Source organism: Pseudorasbora parva, chromosome 20 (assembly GCF_024679245.1).
Source record: "Pseudorasbora parva isolate DD20220531a chromosome 20, ASM2467924v1, whole genome shotgun sequence".
NCBI classification, from domain to species: domain Eukaryota; kingdom Metazoa; phylum Chordata; class Actinopteri; order Cypriniformes; family Gobionidae; genus Pseudorasbora; species Pseudorasbora parva.
The window spans coordinates 14502872-14522613 of NC_090191.1; the positions used below are offsets into that span (position 1 = coordinate 14502872).

Consider the following 19742-nt stretch of genomic DNA (forward strand, 5'->3'; position numbering starts at 1 on the left):
GAGAAGCGCCAAATTGCAATCTCCTCCTATTCGGAAAAGGATAAAGGTACCCTTTCAATAGACACTCCTTGTTCTGAGTCTGTCCCCTGAGGATTAGACTGTAACAGAGCAACCAGGTTCTGAGTCTCCTCCACGCGAGAGACATACAGTTCACCAAGTTCTGAGTCTGTCCCCTGAGGATTAGACTGTAACAGAGCAACCAGGTTCTGAGTCTCCTCCACGCGAGAGACATACAGTTCACCAAGTTCTGAGTCTGTCCCTTGAGGATTAGACTGTGACAGAGCAACCAGGTTCTGAGTCTCCACATCCGAGAGACAAACAGTTCACCAAGTTCTGAGTCTGTCCGCCGAGGATTAGACTTTGACAGAGCAACCAAGTTCTGAGCCTCTGGTTTAACCAGAGAGACAACACAAGATCCGAGGATCTGAATCTACAGCTTGTGAGGCAGCAACAGATACGACAACGTTCTGAGCCTCCAGCCTGTGATGAAAGAGACATTAACCAACACTACGTTCAGAGTTTTAGTCCAGCGAGATGACTACAGCACGTCCAGAGTCTCCATGCTAAAGAGACCAGAGCAGATTGACCAACTTCCGAGTGTCTGTTCCAAAGAGGCAGAAGACACAGAGACATTTGTAACAAGGTTAAGCTCTGGAGAGCAAACCTTCACTTCAAGGTTCCTTCATCTGCGTGTTCCAGGTTAAGGACCTTCTGCACCTACTTCAGGGCCTCATCTGCGTGTTCCAGATTTTAGGACCCTTTGGTGCCACAGGAGATCAGCATCCCACAGATCTTCGTGTTCAAGGCTGTTGAAACGGATTCCAGCTCCTTTCTTTACTGCACTGTCTCCCAGCAAAACCATTGGAAGAAGTCATCACCATCGGACTGCTTACTCAACCACGTGGAACGTAAATATCACTTAACCAAACCTCTTTCTAGAGACCTTGGCATTGTTGAATATTATCAGTATATGATTTTCTAATTTACATTAGAGGTAATATAACTGATGCTAGTTAATAACAAATAATCTTTCGTTTATTTGTTTGATACATAATAAGGTTCTTCACCTTAGTTTCAGAGAAACAACAGTTTATCTTTCCATAAGATAACGTAACTCTTCTATAGCCACACTTAACTTACTCACATGTATTTTATGCATTTTACGCACTTTGTTCCTTTATCATTCATTGTATTCATTTAGTAGTTGTGTTAATTGTTCTGTTTATCTTTTGTTAATAAAATCTATTTTATTACAATTGTGTCTTCCTTGTGCTGATAAGGCAGAAAAGGCTCTACAAGTTAGAAATCTCACCAATCTTTCAGATAAATCAGCTGACCAACTCTTCCCCCTTTACATTCATTATAAATGACTGGGCAGCCTCCTGTGTGGAGTGTTCTCATACAGCCAAGGTAAAAGGCCTTGACTAGTGTCCCAAACTAAGAGGGGGGGAAGGTGGTCATCTGATGTACTCATAACCACACCTTAAGTGACGTGTGATCCAAATTCACAACGTCAGCGGTGACGTGAGTACCAATCACTCTCTTACTTAGTGTCCTTGGGTGGACAAAAGTAAAAATCACTACACTAGCATTTCAAAGCAATGTGGAACTTTCCACTCGCCTGCAGGAAACTTGCGTTAGTCCATCAGGGGATGTAGCTCAGTGGTAGAGCACATGCTTTGCATGTATGAGTTCCTGGGTTCAATCCCCAGCATCTCCAAGAAAGTCATCCTTTAACTCAAAGCTTCATCTGTTGCACATCTCTCTCTGCCAAATTTATATTTGGAAAAATAGCAACTAACTTGAGTACAAGGCAAATGTAACTCAGCACAGCTTTCTCAAGTGCCAGTAGCTCAGTGGTAGAGCATATGCTTTGCATGCATGTGGTCATGGGTTCAATCCCCAGCTACTCCAAAGGATATTGTCCTTCAACACTAAGCTTTATCTGTTGCGCATCTCTCACTGCCTAATTTATATTTGGAAAAATAGCAACTAGCTTGAGTATAAGGTACATGTAACTCAGCCCAACCTTCACAAGTCCAGTGGCTCAGTGGTAGAGCGCATGCTTTGTATGTATGAGCTCCTGGGTTCAATCCCCAGTGTCTCCAAAGAAATTTGTTGAATTGTAAGGATTTTTTTGTATTTTTTTTGCAAAAAACTTTTGCAAAAAAGGTCCTGGGTTCAATCCCCAGCATTTAAAGCAATTTGGAACTTTCCATTAGCCTAATACATGCAAAGCATATGCTCTACCATTGAGCTACTGCCCCTTGTGAAGGTTGTGGTGAGTTTCATGTCCCTTTTACTCAAGCTAGCATTTCAAAGCAATGTGGAACTTTCCACTAGCCTGCAGGAAACTTGCTTCAGTCCATCAGGGGATGTAGCTCAGTGGTAGAGCGCATGCTTTGCATGTATGAGGTCCTGGGTTCAATCACCATTTCCAAGGAAAGTTTTCCTTTAACTCAAACCTTTATCTGTTGCACATCTCTCTCTGCCTAATTATTTAGTTGGAAAATTAGCATCTAGCTTGAGTACAAGGCACATGTAACTCAGCCCAACATTCACAAGGGCCAGTGGTTCAGTGGTAGAGCACATGCTTTGCATGTATGAGCTCCTGGGTTCAATCTCAGCATCTCCAAGGAAAGTTGAAGAATTGAAAAGTTTTATTTTTTATTTTTTTTGCAACAAAGGTCCTGGTTTCAATCCCCAGCAATTTAAAGGAATGTGGAACTTTCCATTAGCCTCACACATGCAAAGTATATGCTCTACCATTGAGCAACTGCCTCTTGTGAAGGTTGTGGTGAGTTACATGTTCCTTTTACTCAAGCTAGCATTTCAACGCAATGTGGAACTTTCCACTAGGCTGCAGGAAACTTGCTTCAGTCCATCAGGGGATGTAGCTCAGTGGTAGAGTGCATGCTTTGCATGTATGAGGTCCTGGGTTCAATCCCCAGCATCTCCAAGAAAGTCATCCTTTAACTCAAAGCTTTATCTGTTGCACATCTCTCTCTGCCAAATTTATATTTGGAAAAATAACAACTAGCTTGAGTACAAGGCACATGTAACTCAACACAGCTTTCTCAAGTGGCAGTAGCTCAGTGGTAGAGCATATGCTTTGCATGCATGTGGTCATGGGTTCAATCTCCAGCAACTCCAAGGATAGTTATACTTCACCTCAAAGCTTTATCTGTTGTGCATCTCTCTCTGCCTAATTTATATTTGGAAAAATGGCAGCTAGCTTGAGTATAAGGTACATGTATCTCAGCCGAACCTTCACTAGGGCCAGTGGCTCAGTGGTAGAACACATGCTTTGCATGTATGAGCTCCTGGGTTCAATCCCCACCGTCTCCAAAGAAAGTTCCCGTGTCACCACGTAGAATTGTAAAGTTGTTTTGTTGGATTTTTTTGCAACAAATGTCCTGGGTTCAATCCACAGCATTTTAAAGCAATTTGGAACTTTCCTTTAGCCTCATACATGCAACGCATATACTCAACCATTGAGCTACTGCCCCCTGTGAAGGTTGTGGTGAGTTTCATGTCCCTTTTACTCAAGCTAGCACTTCAAAGCAATGTGGAACTTTCCACTAGCCTGCAGGAAACTTGCTTCAGTCCATCAGGGGATGTAGCTCAGTGGTAGAGCGCATGCTTTGCATGTATGAGGTCCTGGGTTCAATCCCCAGCATCTCCAAGGAAAGTTTTCCTTTAACTCAAACCTTTATCTGTTGCACATCTCTCTCTGCCTAATTATTTAGTTGGAAAATTAGCATCTAGCTTGAGTACAAAGCACATGTAACTCAGCCCAACATTCACAAGGGCCAGTGGTTCAGTGGTACAGCACATGCTTTGCATGTATGAGCTCCTGGGTTCAATCTCAGCGTCTCTAAGGAAAGTTGTAGAATTGAAAAGTTTTATTTTTTATTTTTTTTGCAACAAAGGTCCTGGTTTCAATCCCCAGCAATTTAAAGGAATGTGGAACTTTCCATTAGCCTCACACATGCAAAGTATATGCTCTACCATTGAGCTACTGCCTCTTGTGAAGGTTGTGGTGAGTTACATGTCCCTTTTACTCAAGCTAGCATTTCAACGCAATGTGGAACTTTCCACTAGGCTGCAGGAAACTTGCTTCAGTCCATCAGGGGATGTAGCTCAGTGGTAGACTGCATGCTTTGCATGTATGAGGTCCTGGGTTCAATCCCCAGCATCTCCAAGAAAGTCATCCTTTAACTCAAAGCTTTTTCTGTTGCACATCTCTCTCTGCCAAATTTATATTTGGAAAAATAACAACTAGCTTGAGTACAAGGCACATGTAACTCAGCACAGCTTTCTCAAGTGACAGTAGCTCAGTGGTAGAGCATATGCTTTGCATTCATGTGGTCATGGGTTCAATCCCCAGCTTCTCCAAGGAAAGTTCCCGTCTTACCACGTAGAATTGTAAAGTTATTTTGTTGGATTTTTTTGCAACAAATGTCCTGGGTTCAATCCCCAGCATTTTAAAGCAATTTGGAACTTTCCTTTAGCCTCATACATGCAATGCACCTGCTCTACCATTGAGCTACTGCCCCTTGTGAAGGTTGTGGTGAGTTTCATGTCCCTTTTACTCAAGCTAGCATTTCAAAGCAATGTGGAACTTTCCACTAGCCTGCAGGAAACTTGCTTCAGTCCATCAGGGGATGTAGCTCAGTGGTAGAGCGCATGCTTTGCATGTATGAGGTCCTGGGTTCAATCCCCAGCATCTCCAAGGAAAGTTATCCTTTAACTCAAACCTTTATCTGTTGCACATCTCTCTCTGCCTAATTATTTAGTTGGGAAATTAGCATCTAGCTTGAGTACAAGGCACTTGTAACTCAGCCCAACATTCACAAGGGCCAGTGGTTCAGTGGTAGAGAACATGCTTTGCATGTATGAGCTCCTGGGATCAATCTCAGCGTCTCCAAGGAAAGTTGTAGAATTGAAAAGTTTTTTTTTTTTTTGCAACAAAGGTCCTGGTTTCAATCCCCAGCAATTTATAGGAATGTGAAACTTTCCATTAGCCTCACACATGCAAAGTATATGCTCTACCATTGAGCTACTGCCTCTTGTGAAGGTTGTGGCGAGTTACATGTCCCTTTTACTCAAGCTAGCATTTCAACGCAATGTGGAACTTTCCACTAGGCTGCAGGAAACTTGCTTCAGTCCATCAGGGGATGTAGCTCAGTGGTAGAGCACATGCTTTGCATGTATGAGGTCCTGGGTTCAATCCCCAGCATCTCCAAGGAAAGTTATCCTTTAACTCAAACCTTTATCTGTTGCACATCTCTCTCTAACTAATTTTTTAGTTGGGAAATTAGCATCTAGCTTGAGTACAAGGCACTTGTAACTCAGCCCAACATTCACAAGGGCCAGTGGTTCAGTGGTAGAGAACATGCTTTGCATGTATGAGCTCCTGGGTTCAATCTCAGCGTCTCCAAGGAAAGTTGTAGAATTGAAAAGTTTTATTTTTTATTTTTTTTGCAACAAAGGTCCTGGTTTCAATCCCCAGCAGTTTAAAGGAATGTGGAACTTTCCATTAGCCTCACACATGCAAAGTATATGCTCTACCATTGAGCTACTGCCCCTTGTGAAGGTTGTGGTGAGTTTCATGTCCCTTTTACTCAAGCTAGCATTTCAAAGCAATGTGGAACTTTCCACTAGGCTGCAGGAAACTTGCTTCAGTCCATCAGGGGATGTAGCTCAGTGGTAGACCGCATGCTTTGCATGTATGAGGTCCTGGGTTCAACCCCCAGCATCTCCAAGGAAAGTTATCCGTTATCCTTAAACCTTTATCTGTTGCACATCTCTCTCTGCCTAATTTTTTAGTTGGGAAATTTGCATCTAGCTTGAGTACAAGGCACTTGTAACTCAGCCCAACATTCACAAGGGCCAGTGGTTCAGTGGTAGAGAACATGCTTTGCATGTATGAGCTCCTGGGTACAATCTCAGCGTCTCCAATGAAAGTTGTAGAATTAAAAAGTTTTATTTTTTATTTTTTTTGCAACAAAGGTCCTGGTTTCAATCCCCAGCAATTTAAAGGAATGTGGAACTTTCCATTAGCCTCACACATGCAAAGTATATGCTCTACCATTGAGCTACTGCCTCTTGTGAAGGTTGTGGTGAGTTACATGTCCCTTTTACTCAAGCTAGCATTTCAAAGCAATGTGGAACTTTCCACTCGCCTGCAGGAAACTTGCGTTAGTCCATCAGGGGATGTAGCTCAGTGGTAGAGCACATGCTTTGCATGTATGAGTTCCTGGGTTCAATCCCCAGCATCTCCAAGAAAGTCATCCTTTAACTCAAAGCTTCATCTGTTGCACATCTCTCTCTGCCAAATTTATATTTGGAAAAATAGCAACTAGCTTGAGTACAAGGCAAATGTAACTCAGCACAGCTTTCTCAAGTGCCAGTAGCTCAGTGGTAGAGCATATGCTTTGCATGCATGTGGTCATGGGTTCAATCCCCAGCTACTCCAAAGGATATTGTCCTTCAACACTAAGCTTTATCTGTTGCGCATCTCTCACTGCCTAATTTATATTTGGAAAAATAGCAACTAGCTTGAGTATAAGGTACATGTAACTCAGCCCAACCTTCACAAGTCCAGTGGCTCAGTGGTAGAGCGCATGCTTTGTATGTATGAGCTCCTGGGTTCAATCCCCAGTGTCTCCAAAGAAATTTGTTGAATTGTAAGGATTTTTTTGTATTTTTTTTGCAAAAAACTTTTGCAAAAAAGGTCCTGGGTTCAATCCCCAGCATTTAAAGCAATTTGGAACTTTCCATTAGCCTAATACATGCAAAGCATATGCTCTACCATTGAGCTACTGCCCCCTGTGAAGGTTGTGGTGAGTTTCATGTCCCTTTTACTCAAGCTAGCATTTCAAAGCAATGTGGAACTTTCCACTAGCCTGCAGGAAACTTGCTTCAGTCCATCAGGGGATGTAGCTCAGTGGTAGAGCGCATGCTTTGCATGTATGAGGTCCTGGGTTCAATCCCCAGCATCTCCAAGGAAAGTTTTCCTTTAACTCAAACCTTTATCTGTTGCACATCTCTCTCTGCCTAATTATTTAGTTGGAAAATTAGCATCTAGCTTGAGTACAAAGCACATGTAACTCAGCCCAACATTCACAAGGGCCAGTGGTTCAGTGGTACAGCACATGCTTTGCATGTATGAGCTCCTGGGTTCAATCTCAGCGTCTCTAAGGAAAGTTGTAGAATTGAAAAGTTTTATTTTTTATTTTTTTTGCAACAAAGGTCCTGGTTTCAATCCCCAGCAATTTAAAGGAATGTGGAACTTTCCATTAGCCTCACACATGCAAAGTATATGCTCTACCATTGAGCTACTGCCTCTTGTGAAGGTTGTGGTGAGTTACATGTCCCTTTTACTCAAGCTAGCATTTCAACGCAATGTGGAACTTTCCACTAGGCTGCAGGAAACTTGCTTCAGTCCATCAGGGGATGTAGCTCAGTGGTAGACTGCATGCTTTGCATGTATGAGGTCCTGGGTTCAATCCCCAGCATCTCCAAGAAAGTCATCCTTTAACTCAAAGCTTTTTCTGTTGCACATCTCTCTCTGCCAAATTTATATTTGGAAAAATAACAACTAGCTTGAGTACAAGGCACATGTAACTCAGCACAGCTTTCTCAAGTGACAGTAGCTCAGTGGTAGAGCATATGCTTTGCATTCATGTGGTCATGGGTTCAATCCCCAGCTTCTCCAAGGAAAGTTCCCGTCTTACCACGTAGAATTGTAAAGTTATTTTGTTGGATTTTTTTGCAACAAATGTCCTGGGTTCAATCCCCAGCATTTTAAAGCAATTTGGAACTTTCCTTTAGCCTCATACATGCAATGCACCTGCTCTACCATTGAGCTACTGCCCCTTGTGAAGGTTGTGGTGAGTTTCATGTCCCTTTTACTCAAGCTAGCATTTCAAAGCAATGTGGAACTTTCCACTAGCCTGCAGGAAACTTGCTTCAGTCCATCAGGGGATGTAGCTCAGTGGTAGAGCGCATGCTTTGCATGTATGAGGTCCTGGGTTCAATCCCCAGCATCTCCAAGGAAAGTTATCCTTTAACTCAAACCTTTATCTGTTGCACATCTCTCTCTGCCTAATTATTTAGTTGGGAAATTAGCATCTAGCTTGAGTACAAGGCACTTGTAACTCAGCCCAACATTCACAAGGGCCAGTGGTTCAGTGGTAGAGAACATGCTTTGCATGTATGAGCTCCTGGGATCAATCTCAGCGTCTCCAAGGAAAGTTGTAGAATTGAAAAGTTTTTTTTTTTTTTTTGCAACAAAGGTCCTGGTTTCAATCCCCAGCAATTTATAGGAATGTGAAACTTTCCATTAGCCTCACACATGCAAAGTATATGCTCTACCATTGAGCTACTGCCTCTTGTGAAGATTGTGGCGAGTTACATGTCCCTTTTACTCAAGCTAGCATTTCAACGCAATGTGGAACTTTCCACTAGGCTGCAGGAAACTTGCTTCAGTCCATCAGGGGATGTAGCTCAGTGGTAGAGCACATGCTTTGCATGTATGAGGTCCTGGGTTCAATCCCCAGCATCTCCAAGGAAAGTTATCCTTTAACTCAAACCTTTATCTGTTGCACATCTCTCTCTAACTAATTTTTTAGTTGGGAAATTAGCATCTAGCTTGAGTACAAGGCACTTGTAACTCAGCCCAACATTCACAAGGGCCAGTGGTTCAGTGGTAGAGAACATGCTTTGCATGTATGAGCTCCTGGGTTCAATCTCAGCGTCTCCAAGGAAAGTTGTAGAATTGAAAAGTTTTATTTTTTATTTTTTTTGCAACAAAGGTCCTGGTTTCAATCCCCAGCAATTTAAAGGAATGTGGAACTTTCCATTAGCCTCACACATGCAAAGTATATGCTCTACCATTGAGCTACTGCCCCTTGTGAAGGTTGTGGTGAGTTTCATGTCCCTTTTACTCAAGCTAGCATTTCAAAGCAATGTGGAACTTTCCACTAGGCTGCAGGAAACTTGCTTCAGTCCATCAGGGGATGTAGCTCAGTGGTAGACCGCATGCTTTGCATGTATGAGGTCCTGGGTTCAACCCCCAGCATCTCCAAGGAAAGTTATCCGTTATCCTTAAACCTTTATCTGTTGCACATCTCTCTCTGCCTAATTTTTTAGTTGGGAAATTAGCATCTAGCTTGAGTACAAGGCACTTGTAACTCAGCCCAACATTCACAAGGGCCAGTGGTTCAGTGGTAGAGAACATGCTTTGCATGTATGAGCTCCTGGGTACAATCTCAGCGTCTCCAATGAAAGTTGTAGAATTAAAAAGTTTTATTTTTTATTTTTTTTGCAACAAAGGTCCTGGTTTCAATCCCCAGCAATTTAAAGGAATGTGGAACTTTCCATTAGCCTCACACATGCAAAGTATATGCTCTACCATTGAGCTACTGCCTCTTGTGAAGGTTGTGGTGAGTTACATGTCCCTTTTACTCAAGATAGCATTTCAAAGCAATGTGGAACTTTCCACTCGCCTGCAGGAAACTTGCGTTAGTCCATCAGGGGATGTAGCTCAGTGGTAGAGCACATGCTTTGCATGTATGAGTTCCTGGGTTCAATCCCCAGCATCTCCAAGAAAGTCATCCTTTAACTCAAAGCTTCATCTGTTGCACATCTCTCTCTGCCAAATTTATATTTGGAAAAATAGCAACTAGCTTGAGTACAAGGCAAATGTAACTCAGCACAGCTTTCTCAAGTGCCAGTAGCTCAGTGGTAGAGCATATGCTTTGCATGCATGTGGTCATGGGTTCAATCCCCAGCTACTCCAAAGGATATTGTCCTTCAACACTAAGCTTTATCTGTTGCGCATCTCTCACTGCCTAATTTATATTTGGAAAAATAGCAACTAGCTTGAGTATAAGGTACATGTAACTCAGCCCAACCTTCACAAGTCCAGTGGCTCAGTGGTAGAGCGCATGCTTTGTATGTATGAGCTCCTGGGTTCAATCCCCAGTGTCTCCAAAGAAATTTGTTGAATTGTAAGGATTTTTTTGTATTTTTTTTGCAAAAAACTTTTGCAAAAAAGGTCCTGGGTTCAATCCCCAGCATTTAAAGCAATTTGGAACTTTCCATTAGCCTAATACATGCAAAGCATATGCTCTACCATTGAGCTACTGCCCCTTGTGAAGGTTGTGGTGAGTTTCATGTCCCTTTTACTCAAGCTAGCATTTCAAAGCAATGTGGAACTTTCCACTAGCCTGCAGGAAACTTGCTTCAGTCCATCAGGGGATGTAGCTCAGTGGTAGAGCGCATGCTTTGCATGTATGAGGTCCTGGGTTCAATCACCATTTCCAAGGAAAGTTTTCCTTTAACTCAAACCTTTATCTGTTGCACATCTCTCTCTGCCTAATTATTTAGTTGGAAAATTAGCATCTAGCTTGAGTACAAGGCACATGTAACTCAGCCCAACATTCACAAGGGCCAGTGGTTCAGTGGTAGAGCACATGCTTTGCATGTATGAGCTCCTGGGTTCAATCTCAGCATCTCCAAGGAAAGTTGAAGAATTGAAAAGTTTTATTTTTTATTTTTTTTGCAACAAAGGTCCTGGTTTCAATCCCCAGCAATTTAAAGGAATGTGGAACTTTCCATTAGTCTCACACATGCAAAGTATATGCTCTACCATTGAGCTACTGCCTCTTGTGAAGGTTGTGGTGAGTTACATGTTCCTTTTACTCAAGCTAGCATTTCAACGCAATGTGGAACTTTCCACTAGGCTGCAGGAAACTTGCTTCAGTCCATCAGGGGATGTAGCTCAGTGGTAGAGCGCATGCTTTGCATGTATGAGGTCCTGGGTTCAATCCCCAGCATCTCCAAGAAAGTCATCCTTTAACTCAAAGCTTTATCTGTTGCACATCTCTCTCTGCCAAATTTATATTTGGAAAAATAGCAACTAGCTTGAGTACAAGGCACATGTAACTCAACACAGCTTTCTCAAGTGCCAGTAGCTCAGTGGTAGAGCATATGCTTTGCATGCATGTGGTCAGGGGTTCAATCTCCAGCAACTCCAAGGATAGTTATACTTCACATCAAAGCTTTATCTGTTGTGCATCTCTCTCTGCCTAATTTATATTTGGAAAAATGGCAGCTAGCTTGAGTATAAGGTACATGTATCTCAGCCGAACCTTCACTAGGGCCAGTGGCTCAGTGGTAGAACACATGCTTTGCATGTATGAGCTCCTGGGTTCAATCCCCACCGTCTCCAAAGAAAGTTCCCGTGTCACCACGTAGAATTGTAAAGTTGTTTTGTTGGATTTTTTTGCAACAAATGTCCTGGGTTCAATCCCCAGCATTTTAAAGCAATTTGGAACTTTCCTTTAGCCTCATACATGCAACGCATATACTCAACCATTGAGCTACTGCCCCCTGTGAAGGTTGTGGTGAGTTTCATGTCCCTTTTACTCAAGCTAGCACTTCAAAGCAATGTGGAACTTTCCACTAGCCTGCAGGAAACTTGCTTCAGTCCATCAGGGGATGTAGCTCAGTGGTAGAGCGCATGCTTTGCATGTATGAGGTCCTGGGTTCAATCCCCAGCATCTCCAAGGAAAGTTTTCCTTTAACTCAAACCTTTATCTGTTGCACATCTCTCTCTGCCTAATTATTTAGTTGGAAAATTAGCATCTAGCTTGAGTACAAAGCACATGTAACTCAGCCCAACATTCACAAGGGCCAGTGGTTCAGTGGTACAGCACATGCTTTGCATGTATGAGCTCCTGGGTTCAATCTCAGCGTCTCTAAGGAAAGTTGTAGAATTGAAAAGTTTTATTTTTTTATTTTTTTTGCAACAAAGGTCCTGGTTTCAATCCCCAGCAATTTAAAGGAATGTGGAACTTTCCATTAGCCTCACACATGCAAAGTATATGCTCTACCATTGAGCTACTGCCTCTTGTGAAGGTTGTGGTGAGTTACATGTCCCTTTTACTCAAGCTAGCATTTCAACGCAATGTGGAACTTTCCACTAGGCTGCAGGAAACTTGCTTCAGTCCATCAGGGGATGTAGCTCAGTGGTAGACTGCATGCTTTGCATGTATGAGGTCCTGGGTTCAATCCCCAGCATCTCCAAGAAAGTCATCCTTTAACTCAAAGCTTTTTCTGTTGCACATCTCTCTCTGCCAAATTTATATTTGGAAAAATAACAACTAGCTTGAGTACAAGGCACATGTAACTCAGCACAGCTTTCTCAAGTGACAGTAGCTCAGTGGTAGAGCATATGCTTTGCATTCATGTGGTCATGGGTTCAATCCCCAGCTTCTCCAAGGAAAGTTCCCGTCTTACCACGTAGAATTGTAAAGTTATTTTGTTGGATTTTTTTGCAACAAATGTCCTGGGTTCAATCCCCAGCATTTTAAAGCAATTTGGAACTTTCCTTTAGCCTCATACATGCAATGCACCTGCTCTACCATTGAGCTACTGCCCCTTGTGAAGGTTGTGGTGAGTTTCATGTCCCTTTTACTCAAGCTAGCATTTCAAAGCAATGTGGAACTTTCCACTAGCCTGCAGGAAACTTGCTTCAGTCCATCAGGGGATGTAGCTCAGTGGTAGAGCGCATGCTTTGCATGTATGAGGTCCTGGGTTCAATCCCCAGCATCTCCAAGGAAAGTTATCCTTTAACTCAAACCTTTATCTGTTGCACATCTCTCTCTGCCTAATTATTTAGTTGGGAAATTAGCATCTAGCTTGAGTACAAGGCACTTGTAACTCAGCCCAACATTCACAAGGGCCAGTGGTTCAGTGGTAGAGAACATGCTTTGCATGTATGAGCTCCTGGGTTCAATCTCAGCGTCTCCAAGGAAAGTTGTAGAATTGAAAAGTTTTATTTTTTATTTTTATTGCAACAAAGGTCCTGGTTTCAATCCCCAGCAATTTAAAGGAATGTGGAACTTTCCATTAGCCTCACACATGCAAAGTATATGCTCTACCATTGAGCTACTGCCCCTTGTGAAGGTTGTGGTGAGTTTCATGTCCCTTTTACTCAAGCTAGCATTTCAAAGCAATGTGGAACTTTCCACTAGGCTGCAGGAAACTTGCTTCAGTCCATCAGGGGATGTAGCTCAGTGGTAGACCGCATGCTTTGCATGTATGAGGTCCTGGGTTCAATCCCCAGCATCTCCAAGGAAAGTTTTCCGTTATCCTTAAACCTTTATCTGTTGCACATCTCTCTGCCTAATTTTTTAGTTGGGAAATTTGCATCTAGCTTGAGTACAAGGCACTTGTAACTCAGCCCAACATTCACAAGGGCCAGTGGTTCAGTGGTAGAGAACATGCTTTGCATGTATGAGCTCCTGGGTTCAATCTCAGCATCTCCAAGGAAAGTTGAAGAATTGAAAAGTTTTTTTTTTTTTTTTTTTTTTGCAACAAAGGTCCTGGTTTCAATCCCCAGCAATTTAAAGGAATGTGGAACTTTCCATTAGCCTCACACATGCAAAGTATATGCTCTACCATTGAGCAACTGCCTCTTGTGAAGGTTGTGGTGAGTTACATGTTCCTTTTACTCAAGCTAGCATTTCAACGCAATGTGGAACTTTCCACTCGCCTGCAGGAAACTTGCGTTAGTCCATCAGGGGATGTAGCTCAGTGGTAGAGCGCATGCTTTGCATGTATGAGGTCCTGGGTTCAATCCCCAGCATCTCCAAGAAAGTCATCCTTTAACTCAAAGCTTCATCTGTTGCACATCTCTCTCTGCCAAATTTATATTTGGAAAAATAACAACTAGCTTGAGTACAAGGCACATGTAACTCAACACAGCTTTCTCAAGTGCCAGTAGCTCAGTGGTAGAGCATATGCTTTGCATGCATGTGGTCATGGGTTCAATCTCCAGCAACTCCAAGGATAGTTATACTTCACCTCAAAGCTTTATCTGTTGTGCATCTCTCTCTGCCTAATTTATATTTGGAAAAATGGCAGCTAGCTTGAGTATAAGGTACATGTATCTCAGCCCAACCTTCACTAGGGCCAGTGGCTCAGTGGTAGAACACATGCTTTGCATGTATGAGCTCCTGGGTTCAATCCCCACCGTCTCCAAAGAAAGTTCCCGTGTCACCACGTAGAATTGTAAAGTTGTTTTGTTGGATTTTTTTGCAACAAATGTCCTGGGTTCAATCCCCAGCATTTTAAAGCAATTTGGAACTTTCCTTTAGCCTCATACATGCAACGCATATACTCAACCATTGAGCTACTGCCCCCTGTGAAGGTTGTGGTGAGTTTCATGTCCCTTTTACTCAAGCTAGCACTTCAAAGCAATGTGGAACTTTCCACTAGCCTGCAGGAAACTTGCTTCAGTCCATCAGGGGATGTAGCTCAGTGGTAGAGCGCATGCTTTGCATGTATGAGGTCCTGGGTTCAATCCCCAGCATCTCAAAGGAAAGTTTTCCTTTAACTCAAACCTTTATCTGTTGCACATCTCTCTCTGCCTAATTATTTAGTTGGAAAATTAGCATCTAGCTTGAGTACAAAGCACATGTAACTCAGCCCAACATTCACAAGGGCCAGTGGTTCAGTGGTACAGCACATGCTTTGCATGTATGAGCTCCTGGGTTCAATCTCAGCGTCTCTAAGGAAAGTTGTAGAATTGAAAAGTTTTATTTTTTATTTTTTTTGCAACAAAGGTCCTGGTTTCAATCCCCAGCAATTTAAAGGAATGTGGAACTTTCCATTAGCCTCACACATGCAAAGTATATGCTCTACCATTGAGCTACTGCCTCTTGTGAAGGTTGTGGTGAGTTACATGTCCCTTTTACTCAAGCTAGCATTTCAACGCAATGTGGAACTTTCCACTAGGCTGCAGGAAACTTGCTTCAGTCCATCAGGGGATGTAGCTCAGTGGTAGACTGCATGCTTTGCATGTATGAGGTCCTGGGTTCAATCCCCAGCATCTCCAAGAAAGTCATCCTTTAACTCAAAGCTTTTTCTGTTGCACATCTCTCTCTGCCAAATTTATATTTGGAAAAATAACAACTAGCTTGAGTACAAGGCACATGTAACTCAGCACAGCTTTCTCAAGTGACAGTAGCTCAGTGGTAGAGCATATGCTTTGCATTCATGTGGTCATGGGTTCAATCCCCAGCTTCTCCAAGGAAAGTTCCCGTCTTACCACGTAGAATTGTAAAGTTATTTTGTTGGATTTTTTTGCAACAAATGTCCTGGGTTCAATCCCCAGCATTTTAAAGCAATTTGGAACTTTCCTTTAGCCTCATACATGCAAAGCACCTGCTCTACCATTGAGCTACTGCCCCTTGTGAAGGTTGTGGTGAGTTTCATGTCCCTTTTACTCAAGCTAGCATTTCAAAGCAATGTGGAACTTTCCACTAGCCTGCAGGAAACTTGCTTCAGTCCATCAGGGGATGTAGCTCAGTGGTAGAGCGCATGCTTTGCATGTATGAGGTCCTGGGTTCAATCCCCAGCATCTCCAAGGAAAGTTATCCTTTAACTCAAACCTTTATCTGTTGCACATCTCTCTCTGCCTAATTATTTAGTTGGGAAATTCGCATCTAGCTTGAGTACAAGGCACATGTAACTCAGCACAGCTTTCTCAATTGACAGTAGCTCAGTGGTAGAGCATATGCCTTGCATTCATGTGGTCATGGGTTCAATCCCCAGCGTCTCCAAGGAAAGTTCCTGTGTTACCACGTAGAATTGTAAAGTTATTTTGTTGGATTTTTTTGCAACAAATGTCCTGGGTTCAATCCCCAGCATTTTAAAGCAATTTGGAACTTTCCTTTAGCCTCATACATGCAAAGCACCTGCTCTACCATTGAGCTACTGCCCCTTGTGAAGGTTGTGGTGAGTTTCATGTCCCTTTTACTCAAGCTAGCATTTCAAAGCAATGTGGAACTTTCCACTAGCCTGCAGGAAACTTGCTTCAGTCCATCAGGGGATGTAGCTCAGTGGTAGAGCGCATGCTTTGCATGTATGAGGTCCTGGGTTCAATCCCCAGCATCTCCAAGGAAAGTTATCCTTTAACTCAAACCTTTATCTGTTGCACATCTCTCTCTGCCTAATTATTTAGTTGGGAAATTAGCATCTAGCTTGAGTACAAGGCACTTGTAACTCAGCCCAACATTCACAAGGGCCAGTGGTTCAGTGGTAGAGAACATGCTTTGCATGTATGAGCTCCTGGGATCAATCTCAGCGTCTCCAAGGAAAGTTGTAGAATTGAAAAGTTTTTTTTTTTAGTTTTTTTTGCAACAAAGGTCCTGGTTTCAATCCCCAGCAATTTATAGGAATGTGGAACTTTCCATTAGCCTCACACATGCAAAGTATATGCTCTACCATTGAGCTACTGCCTCTTGTGAAGGTTGTAGTGAGTTACATGTCCCTTTTACTCAAGCTAGCATTTCAACGCAATGTGGAACTTTCCACTAGGCTGCAGGAAACTTGCTTCAGTCCATCAGGGGATGTAGCTCAGTGGTAGAGCGCATGCTTTGCATGTATGAGGTCCTGGGTTCAATCCCCAGCATCTCCAAGGAAAGTTATCCTTTAACTTAAACCTTTATCTGTTGCACATCTCTCTCTGCCTAATTTTTTAGTTGGGAAATTAGCATCTAGCTTGAGTACAAGGCACTTGTAACTCAGCCCAACATTCACAAGGGCCAGTGGTTCAGTGGTAGAGAACATGCTTTGCATGTATGAGCTCCTGGGTTCAATCTCAGCGTCTCCAAGGAAAGTTGTAGAATTGAAAAGTTTTATTTTTTATTTTTTTTGCAACAAAGGTCCTGGTTTCAATCCCCAGCAATTTAAAGGAATGTGGAACTTTCCATTAGCCTCACACATGCAAAGTATATGCTCTACCATTGAGCTACTGCCCCTTGTGAAGGTTGTGGTGAGTTTCATGTCCCTTTTACTCAAGCTAGCATTTCAAAGCAATGTGGAACTTTCCACTAGCCTGCAGGAAACTTGCTTCATTCCGTCAGGGGATGTAGCTCAGTGGTAGAGCGCATGCTTTGCATGTATGAGGTCCTGGGTTCAATCCCCAGCATCTCCAAGGAAAGTTATCATTTAACTCAAACCTTTATCTGTTGCACATCTCTCTCTGCCTAATTATTTAGTTGGGAAATTAGCATCTAGCTTGAGTACAAGGCACATGTAACTCAGCCCAACATTCCCAAGGGCCAGTGGTTCAGTGGTAGAGCATATGCTTTGCATGCATGTGGTCATGGGTTCAATCTCCAGCAACTCCAAGGATAGTTATACTTCACCTCAAAGCTTTATCTGTTGTGCATCTCTCTCTGCCTAATTTATATTTGGAAAAATGGCAGCTAGCTTGAGTATAAGGTACATGTATCTCAGCCCAACCTTCACTAGGGCCAGTGGCTCAGTGGTAGAACACATGCTTTGCATGTATGAGCTCCTGGGTTCAATCCCCAGCGTCTCCAAAGAAAGTTCCCGTGTCACCACGTAGAATTGTAAAGTTGTTTTGTTGGATTTTTTTTGCAACAAATGTCCTGGGTTCAATCCCCAGCATTTTAAAGCAATTTGGAACTTTCCTTTAGCCTCATACATGCAAAGTTTATACTCTACCATTGAGCTACTGCCCCCTGTGAAGGTTGTGGTGAGTTTCATGTCCCTTTTACTCAAGCTAGCATTTCTTAGCAATGTGGAACTTTCCACTCGCCTGCAGGAAACTTGCTTCAGTCCGTCAGGGGATGTAGCTCAGTGGTAGAGCACATGCTTTGCATGTATGAGGTCCTGTGTTCAATCCCCAGCATCTCCAAGAAAGTCATCCTTTAACTCAAAGCTTTTTCTGTTGCACATCTCTCTCGGCCAAATTTATATTTGGAAATATAACAACTAGCTTGAGTACAAGGCACATGTAACTGAGCACAGCTTTCTCAAGTGACAGTAGCTCAGTGGTAGAGCATATGCCTTGCATTCATGTGGTCATGGGTTCAATCCCCAGCGTCTCCAAGGAAAGTTCCTGTGTTACCACGTAGAATTGTAAAGTTATTTTGTTGGATTTTTTTGCAACAAAGGTCCTGGGTTCAATCCCCAGCATTTTAAAGCAATTTGGAACTTTCCTTTAGTCTCATACATGCAAAGCACCTGCTCTACCATTGAGCTACTGCCCCTTGTGAAGGTTGTGGTGAGTTTCATGTCCCTTTTACTCAAGCTAGCATTTCAAAGCAATGTGGAACTTTCCACTAGCCTGCAGGAAACTTGCTTCACTCCGTCAGGGGATGTAGCTCAGTGGTAGAGCGCATGCTTTGCATGTATGAGGTCCTGGGTTCAATCCCCAGCATCTCCAAGGAAAGTTATCATTTAACTCAAACCTTTATCTGTTGCACATCTCTCTCTGCCTAATTATTTAGTTGGGAAATTAGCATCTAGCTTGAGTACAAGGCACATGTAACTCAGCCCGACATTCACATGGGCCAGTGGTTCAGTGGTAGAGCACATGCTTTGCATGTATGAGCTCCTGGGTTCAATCTCAGCGTCTCCAAGGAAAGTTGTTGAATTGAAAAGTTTTTATTTTTTTTATTTTTTTGCAACAAAGGTCCTCGTTTCAAGCCCCAGCAATTTAAAGGAATGTGGAACTTTCCATTAGCCTCACACATGCAAAGTATATGCTCTACCATTGAGCTACTGCCTCTTGTGAAGGTTGTGGTGAGTTACATGTCCCTTTTACTCGAACTAGCATTTCAACGCAATGTGGAACGTTCCACTAGGCTGCAGAAAACTTGCTTCAGTCCATCAGGGGATTTAGCTCAGTGGAAGAGTGCATGCTTTGCATGGTTGAGGTCCTGGGTTCAATCCCCAGCATCTCCAAGGAAAGTTATCCTTTAACTCAAACCTTTATCTGTTGCACATCTCTCTCTGCCTAATTATTTAGTTGGGAAATTAGCATCTAGCTTGAGTACAAGGCACTTGTAACTCAGCCCAACATTCACAAGGGCCAGTGGTTCAGTGGTAGAGAACATGCTTTGCATGTATGAGCTCCTGGGATCAATCTCAGCGTCTCCAAGGAAAGTTGTAGAATTGAAAAATTGTATTTATTTATTTATTTTTGCAACAAAGGTCCTGGTTTCAATCCCCAGCAATTTAAAGGAATGTGGAACTTTCCATTAGCCTCACACATGCAAAGTATATGCTCTACCATTGAGCTACTGCCTCTTGTGAAGGTTGTGGTGAGTTACATGTCCCTTTTACTCAAGCTAGCATTTCAACGCAATGTGGAACTTTCCACTAGGCTGCAGGAAACTTGCTTCAGTCCATCAGGGGATGTAGCTCAGTGGTAGAGCATATGCTTTGCATGTATGTGGTCATGGGTTCAATCTCCAGCAACTCCAAGGATAGTTATACTTCACCTCAAAGCTTTATCTGTTGTGCATCTCTCTGCCTAATTTATATTTGGAAAAATGGCAGCTAGCTTGAGTATAAGGTACATGTATCTCAGCCCAACCTTCACTAGGGCCAGTGGCTCAGTGGTAGAACACATGCTTTGCATGTATGAGCTCCTGGGTTCAATCCCCAGCGTCTCCAAAGAAAGTTCCCGTGTCACCACGTAGAATTGTAAAGTTGTTTTGTTGGATTTTTTTTGCAACAAATGTCCTGGGTTCAATCCCCAGCATTTTAAAGCAATTTGGAACTTTCCTTTAGCCTCATACATGCAAAGCATATACTATACCATTGAGCTACTGCCCCCTGTGAAGGTTGTGGTGAGTTTCATGTCCCTTTTACTCAAGCTAGCATTTCTTAGCAATGTGGAACTT

General features: G+C 42.8%; 16 non-coding genes across 16 annotated transcripts; all 16 read left to right on the plus strand.

Moving 5' to 3' along the window:
• The first annotated feature begins 2887 nt into the window (after positions 1–2887).
• On the plus strand, positions 2888–2959 carry trnaa-ugc (transfer RNA alanine (anticodon UGC)). The gene has a single exon. It is a non-coding gene; the product is annotated as a tRNA-Ala (tRNA).
• Positions 2960–3613: 654 nt separating this feature from the next.
• On the plus strand, positions 3614–3685 carry trnaa-ugc (transfer RNA alanine (anticodon UGC)). Its single transcript has one exon. It is a non-coding gene; the product is annotated as a tRNA-Ala (tRNA).
• Positions 3686–4663: 978 nt separating this feature from the next.
• Positions 4664–4735, plus strand: trnaa-ugc (transfer RNA alanine (anticodon UGC)). The gene has a single exon. It is a non-coding gene; the product is annotated as a tRNA-Ala (tRNA).
• A 441-nt stretch (positions 4736–5176) lies between these two features.
• Positions 5177–5248, plus strand: trnaa-ugc (transfer RNA alanine (anticodon UGC)). The gene has a single exon. It is a non-coding gene; the product is annotated as a tRNA-Ala (tRNA).
• A 1690-nt stretch (positions 5249–6938) lies between these two features.
• On the plus strand, positions 6939–7010 carry trnaa-ugc (transfer RNA alanine (anticodon UGC)). The gene has a single exon. It is a non-coding gene; the product is annotated as a tRNA-Ala (tRNA).
• A 978-nt stretch (positions 7011–7988) lies between these two features.
• On the plus strand, positions 7989–8060 carry trnaa-ugc (transfer RNA alanine (anticodon UGC)). Its single transcript has one exon. It is a non-coding gene; the product is annotated as a tRNA-Ala (tRNA).
• A 443-nt stretch (positions 8061–8503) lies between these two features.
• On the plus strand, positions 8504–8575 carry trnaa-ugc (transfer RNA alanine (anticodon UGC)). Its single transcript has one exon. It is a non-coding gene; the product is annotated as a tRNA-Ala (tRNA).
• A 2206-nt stretch (positions 8576–10781) lies between these two features.
• trnaa-ugc (transfer RNA alanine (anticodon UGC)) lies at positions 10782–10853 on the plus strand. The gene has a single exon. It is a non-coding gene; the product is annotated as a tRNA-Ala (tRNA).
• Positions 10854–11507: 654 nt separating this feature from the next.
• Positions 11508–11579, plus strand: trnaa-ugc (transfer RNA alanine (anticodon UGC)). Its single transcript has one exon. It is a non-coding gene; the product is annotated as a tRNA-Ala (tRNA).
• A 979-nt stretch (positions 11580–12558) lies between these two features.
• trnaa-ugc (transfer RNA alanine (anticodon UGC)) lies at positions 12559–12630 on the plus strand. Its single transcript has one exon. It is a non-coding gene; the product is annotated as a tRNA-Ala (tRNA).
• Positions 12631–13597: 967 nt separating this feature from the next.
• trnaa-ugc (transfer RNA alanine (anticodon UGC)) lies at positions 13598–13669 on the plus strand. Its single transcript has one exon. It is a non-coding gene; the product is annotated as a tRNA-Ala (tRNA).
• A 1704-nt stretch (positions 13670–15373) lies between these two features.
• trnaa-ugc (transfer RNA alanine (anticodon UGC)) lies at positions 15374–15445 on the plus strand. The gene has a single exon. It is a non-coding gene; the product is annotated as a tRNA-Ala (tRNA).
• Positions 15446–15906: 461 nt separating this feature from the next.
• On the plus strand, positions 15907–15978 carry trnaa-ugc (transfer RNA alanine (anticodon UGC)). Its single transcript has one exon. It is a non-coding gene; the product is annotated as a tRNA-Ala (tRNA).
• A 448-nt stretch (positions 15979–16426) lies between these two features.
• On the plus strand, positions 16427–16498 carry trnaa-ugc (transfer RNA alanine (anticodon UGC)). Its single transcript has one exon. It is a non-coding gene; the product is annotated as a tRNA-Ala (tRNA).
• Positions 16499–16945: 447 nt separating this feature from the next.
• trnaa-ugc (transfer RNA alanine (anticodon UGC)) lies at positions 16946–17017 on the plus strand. Its single transcript has one exon. It is a non-coding gene; the product is annotated as a tRNA-Ala (tRNA).
• A 1188-nt stretch (positions 17018–18205) lies between these two features.
• Positions 18206–18277, plus strand: trnaa-ugc (transfer RNA alanine (anticodon UGC)). The gene has a single exon. It is a non-coding gene; the product is annotated as a tRNA-Ala (tRNA).
• Positions 18278–19742: the final 1465 nt, after the last annotated feature.